The sequence below is a fragment of the Lethenteron reissneri genome, chromosome 30 (assembly GCF_015708825.2).
Source record: "Lethenteron reissneri isolate LAM-NWPU_2019-01 chromosome 30, ASM1570882v1, whole genome shotgun sequence".
NCBI lineage: Eukaryota > Metazoa > Chordata > Hyperoartia > Petromyzontiformes > Petromyzontidae > Lethenteron > Lethenteron reissneri.
Genome location: NC_083808.1, coordinates 864,745 through 871,019, shown reverse-complemented (window position 1 = coordinate 871,019; position 6,275 = coordinate 864,745). Strand labels below are relative to the sequence as shown.

At 57.6% G+C, this 6,275-nt stretch overlaps 1 protein-coding gene across 1 annotated transcript in view; it reads left to right on the top strand.

Moving 5' to 3' along the window:
- The first annotated feature begins 397 nt into the window (after positions 1 to 397).
- The window catches only part of LOC133349347 (plexin-A1-like), a 131,876-nt gene continuing 125,998 nt past the window's right edge, over positions 398 to 6,275 (top strand). The window contains exon 1 of the mRNA XM_061562699.1: positions 398 to 1,078. The gene's annotated coding sequence lies outside the window, so the exon portion shown is untranslated. The remainder of the gene's footprint in view (positions 1,079 to 6,275) is intronic.

Genomic DNA, 6,275 nt, shown 5'->3' with positions numbered 1-6,275 from the left:
TACCTGGTGAGGTGTGTAAACATTGCCACTAGAGAGACAAAGGCGGCCGGGCGTGGTTCTGGCCACCGACCCCCTCGTATGCCGTCCTGGCCTTAAATAGTGCTCGCTAACAACGCTTGACTCCAACAGTCTGTTAAGGCTACACGGGAGATCTTTGCCTTTGTGTGCGTGCGCGCCGGTGGGGGTAGCGGTCAGGCAGCGCGAGTCGCGTGTGCGTGTTGGGGGCGGGGGGGTGGAGGCTGCGTGGGGAGGGAGGGGGCAGAGAGACGGAGCGAGCGAACTGGCGAGAGAGAGAGAGCGCGTGCGATAGGAGGGGGAGAGGGCGCGAGAGGGAGGGAGGGAGCAGAGAGAGAGTGCGAGAGAGTGAACAGCAGCAGGAGGGGGAGGGGGAGTGAGGTTTGGGGAGTTGCGCAGGCGCGGCGGATGGATGCCACGGCGCTCTGAGTGTCTGTGCCGCGCGTCGTCTCCAGCATCACCGCTGCCATCGTCACGAGCGGCCGCGCTGAGAGGGAGGCAGCAGCTGCAGCAGCGGCAGCAGCGGCAGCAGCAGCGCAAAGATGCGCGAAGCCTCCACGGCAGCCACTCGCCCGCCGCCCCTTCCCGAGCGCCGATAGCGCAGAGACGCAGGCGCAAGGCCGCTGCCGCCGCGCGCGACGCGAGAGTGTTGCGTGCGAGAGTGTTGGAGAGAGAGAGAGTGTTGCGTGCGAGAGCGGCAGAGAGAGATAGAGAGAGAAGGGGGAGCGAGGCGTCGAGGAGAAGAAGGTGGAGAGAGTTCGGGAGCTCTCCTCTTGCTCTCTCTGCGTTATATCCGCTCTCTCGCTCGGCGCGCGCGCGCTCCGCACATCTTCAAGCGCGCTCACAAAGTTGCCTCTTCGTGCGGAGGAGCCATCATCAGAGGAGCCGCGAGCAAGGGGGGGGGGGAGATCAAGCGAGAGACTCCAGGGAGGACGCGAGTCACACGAGGAGACGGGAGGGAGCGGAAGAGGAGAAAGAAGGCGGCAGGCGCTGTCGTCTCTCGATCGCCGGCGTCCGGAGTCACCCACCCGGTGCCGGTGCCGAACTTGGATTTTGGCGAACGGTAGGTAGGAGGAGGGTGAGTGCTGGTGCTGGTGGACGTGGTGGTGGGTGCTGCTGCTGGTGGAGGTTGGTGGGAGCGGTGGTGGTTAGCGCGCGGTGCTACGAACCCAGCCAACCCGGTTCGAGTCTCGCTCACGGAAAAAACCGGTGACGAATATCTGAACCGGTCCTGGACTTCCCCTAGGTCGATTCAGCCTCATACGAGTACCTGGTGTGGAGTGTAAACATCGCCACTGGGGAGACAAAGGCGGTTGTAAGTAGTGATCGCTTCCGACCCGCTCGTGTGCCTTGCCGGTCTTCACGAGTGCTCGCTAACAACATCTGCCCCAACAGTCTGTTTAGGCTATACGGTGGATCTTTATATTTTGGTGGTGGTAGAGATTATGGTGGTGGCAGAGATTGTGGTGGTGGTTGTAGTGGAAGTTGAGGTGGTCGCGGTGGTGGAGGTGGTGGTGGTGGTGTGATTGATAATTATCAATGGCAATCACAACTTGCAATTATATTTATAATTGCAAGTTGTGGGGATTGAGAGAGCTGTGAACTGCCCGCGTTCTACACTCACACGGCGAGACTTGGGGACGAGAAGACACGGGCGTGTGGAGAGACACGAACACTCGGGGCTACACGGGGATGAAGACATGGGGAAGGGGGAGACACGGCGACAGGGAGGGACACGGCGAGATACGGAGAGACATTTGGATACTTGCGGATACGGGGAAACTGAGACTGGGATATGTAGACGGGGAGACCTCGAGAGACACGGGGACAGGTAGACAGAGACATATGAAGACTTATTCATACGGGGAGACACGGGAGAGCACAGGGAGACAGAAACATGCAGGGAAATTGGTAGACACGAGGAGACATGGGGTTAGGGGAGGCACAGGGAGACGTGGAGAGACGAGAGGGGTGCGGGGATAGCCACGACGGAGGTGTTCGGGGAGAGTTGGGAGAGAGACGGCGGAGCAGAGAACCTCCAGATCGCCGGTTCGCTTGACGCGGAGACACTGGCAGACACCGGGGGGGAGACAGAGAGACAGGGCGCGGGGCAGGGGGAGACGGGGATACCGGGGGGCAGAGGCTGAGCAGAGGCGACTCGCGGAGACTTGAGGAGCGCGAGACGGAGCCACGGGGAGACGAGGGGGAGACGTGGGGACAGGGAGACACGGGGAGACGAGGGGGAGACGTGGGGACAGGGAGACACGGGGAGACGAGGGGGAGACGTGGGGACAGAGAGACACGGGGAGACGAGGGGGGGGGGGACGTGGGGACAGACAGAACACAGGAGAGGAGTCTCTCCGTCTGTATTTCTGTCTCTCCGTGTATGGGGGGCAGTGGCGCGGCGGTTAGCGCGCTGTGTTTACGAACCCGGCGACCCAAGTTCCATTACGGCTCACGCCCAACACCAGCAGCGATTATCTGAACCGAGTCTGGGCGTCCCCTCCGTCTACTCGGCCTAAAATGGGTAACTAGTACGGTGTGTAAACATCACCACTCGGGAGACAAAGGTGGCCGGGCGTGGTGCTGGCCACCCACCCCCTAGTGTGCCGTGCCGGCCTCATAGGTGCTCGCTAACAGCACTTGCCCTAAAAGTCTGTTGAAGGCCATCAGGGGTGTGGGGGTGTGGGGATCTTTATGCCTGTCCGTGTGTGTCGGTGATGAGGCTGTGAGTAGTAGATGGGCACGCTGTGCACATCGCGACACGCGCACGGGTCCCCCGCTGCAGCCCCAGCAGAGTGTTGGGGCCGCGCTGTCAGACACGCGGCGCGCCAGAGGCGGCCATCACCAATGACACGCCCGGCCGTCTTTGTATCCCCAGTTGCTGCCCGTAACACACGGGTACTCATTTAAGGCCGAGTCGACCTTTAGGAGGACCCAAAACCGACTCGGAAAACCGTCACCGGTGTTGACCGTGAGCGGGAATCGAACTCGGGTGGCCGGCCTCTCGCAGTGCCGCCGCTCTACCGCACGCGGCCCCTGCCCGGCGCTCTGGGGGACGAGGGCCTCCAGGCGCGGCGCGCTCGGGCTCCGCGAGCGAGCGAGCGAGCGAGCGAGCGAGGAGGAGGGTTGGTGGCGGGGCACAGAGGAGCCGTGCCCACCGTGACAACTCCGTAATGTTGTTCCGCACGCTGCTTCCGCCATCCAGACGAGAACCGGCTTGGCTTCCGAGATGTGCAGAGATTGGGGCGCATTCCGCGTGATTTCTTCATGGCTCTGTGGGTATTTGTGCGTGTGTGTGTGTGTACGTGTGTGTGTGTGTGCGTGTGTGTGTGTACGTGTGTGTGTGTGTGTGTACGTGTGTGTGTACGTGTGTGCGTGTGTGTGTGTGTACGTGTGTGTGTGTACGTGTGTGTGTGTACGTGTGTGTGTGTACGTGTGTGTGTGTGTACGTGTGTGTGTGTACGTGTGTGCGTGTGTGTGTGTACGTGTGTGTGTGTACGTGTGTGTGTGTGTGTACGTGTGTGTGTACGTGTGTGTACGTGTGTGTGTGTGTGTACGTGTGTGTGTGTACGTGAGTACTTTGCGTACTCGGGATTCCTATCGGTGCTTGATAGGAATCTGACCTGCCAATCACTGCGTGGGGAGCGGTGGCGCAGTGGTTCGAGCGCCGCGCTCCGAACCCCGCGGTCCGGATTTTGATCCCCGCTCACGCCCAAAACCCAGCATGGGCCTCCCCTAAGTCGATTCAGCCTCAAATGATTACACTATGTAACCCAATTTTTGTTCCTGTGTACTTTGTGAACGAAAGACACAAATGCACACGTTTTCACATTGAAAATAGGTAGATTTCAAAATATTGTCCTGGTCACAAAAGCAAAGTTTGTGGGGAATAATAGCCACTTTCTGTACTTTTGAGTCATAAGCAATTAAGAACTAACACTTACTACCCAGAAACATTTTTTTGTGTTACACGCTGATGGCCACCCACCCCCTCGTGCGCCGGGTCGCCCTTCGCCGGCGCTCGGCCTGTCACGGGTCCGGGGGGCGATCTTTGCCGCGTGGGTGCCGAGTCGAGCCCACGGGTGCCGAGTCGAGCCCACGGGTGCCGAGTCGTGCCCACGGGTGCCGAGTCGTGTCCACGGGTGCCGAGTCGAGCCCACGGGTCCCGAGTCGAGCCCACGGCAGGGGTCGAGCCGCGATTGTCTGCGGATGGGAGACAGCCTGCGAATACGAACGGGCGCTGTCGGCTTGTCGCTGTGCGAGATGACCAGCATCATATATGGGCTGTACATAATTGGATTCTTAAATCTATCTGTGCGGAGCTTTGACGTTTTCCCCGCGTCCGCGCGGCGTCGGGGTTCACTCAGAGGTCCCTGGTTGCCTCCGGTCTTGAAATCGGCCAAAACCTCCCAGGGCAGTAGCAGGACCCACCACGAGTCGTGAGAGTCAGCGAGGCTGCCTGTCCTGGCTAAAGACGAGTCACAATACACGTGTACACGTACCTGAGCCAATGTAGCTCGATTGTATGTATCTGCGCGTATACACACATATACATCGTCAGTACTGGGGAGACAAAGGCGGCCGGGCGTGGAGATGACCACATCATAACTTCGTGCGCCGTGCCTGTCTTCATAGGCGCTCGCTAACAGCACTTGCCCCGAAAGTCTGTTGAGGCGACACGGGGGGGGTCTGTCTCGTGTCTCTGTGTGTGTATCTACGTGGCGATGTGTTTCTCTGTATGCGTGTCTGTGTGTGTGTCTGTGTTTTTTCTGTGTGTCTGTGTATGTGTCTGCGTGTCTGTGTGTGTCTGTGTGTGTCTGCGTGTTTGTGTGTTTCTGCGTGTTTGTGTGTCTGCGTGTCTGTGTGTCTGTGTGTGTATCTGTGTGTCTGTGTGTATCTGCGTGTGTGTGTCTGTGTGTGTCTGTATGTGTATCTGTGTGTCTGTATGCGTGTTTGTGTGTCTGTGTGTGTCCGTGTCTGTATCTGTGTATCTACGTGGCGATGTGTGTCTCTGTATGCGTGTCTGTGTGTCTGTGTGTGTCTGTGTGTGTATATGTGTGTGTCTGTATGATTCGATGCGTGTCTCTGTGTGCGCGCGTCTACACCGACTGGGCTGGGTCCCCTAAATTCACAGGGACCCCTTTCGTAGTTCACAGGGACCCCTGTTAGTTCACAGGGACCCCTTTCGTGGTTCACAGGAACCCTTTCGTGTTTCACAGGGACCTCTTTCGTGGTTCACAGGGACCCCTTTCGCGGTTCACAGGGACCCCTGTAGCTGCCAGGAGGAGAGAGGGGATGCCCCGTTTGGTCAGGACAGGCTATGTTTCCTATCGCTGCCACTGGGGTCGGCTGTATTTTAAGAGCAACCGAGTCTGTGGGGAGCCCTGGCCGACGATACCTGCTCTCCCGATATAGCCTCGCACAGTGGAAAAACATCCATCAGCGCCAGTACACCTACAAGCAGCCTTCTCCCGTGAAGCCAGGGCACGATCTACCGTGAGGCCGGGGCACAATCTCGCATTCGGAACCTCGCGTTCGCTCGCACGTGATCGGTATGAGTATGCGAACTTTGTACTCCAGTGGTAGTGCCTTACACCGTTCATCCCAAACGCGAGCCTGTCTAGCAGCGAGCGAGAGATTGACCTCTTGCCGACGTAGACTGCTGGGACCACCGCTGTTGGCGAGCGCCTATTGAGGCCGGTACGACGGACGCGAGTGCGGCGTAGTCACAGCACCACGCCCGGCCGCCTTTGTCTCCCCAGTGCCAATGGGTGTACATGGCGGGTCAGCGACTCATTCAAGGCAGCCGTGATCAACGCTGAGTGTACAGCGTGCATGATGACATTCTTGATAATGATGAATGTTCTTGATGATGGTGATAATTGTGAAGATGGTCGTGAAGACAGTGATCCTGATTGTGTTCATCACATTCACAATAACGATGTTAATAACCATGATGAAGATGTTGATGATAAAAAATAAGAGCGTAAGAGTGATCGATTACACTTAGATAATAAGCAATTACAACATTAATAATTAAAAATATTAATTATTGTGATAAATAATATTAATTAGTATTGTGAGAAATAATATTAATTACTGTGATCAATCATATTAATTAGTATTCCACTCGTTTACCCAGGCAAGCCTCACTGAGTCTCATGGCTCGTTTCAAGGAGGCTCCTGCCCAGTCTCCGCCGTGATTGCCGACGTATGTGTGATCCCGACCGAGTGATCATCACGGACACATCGTCACT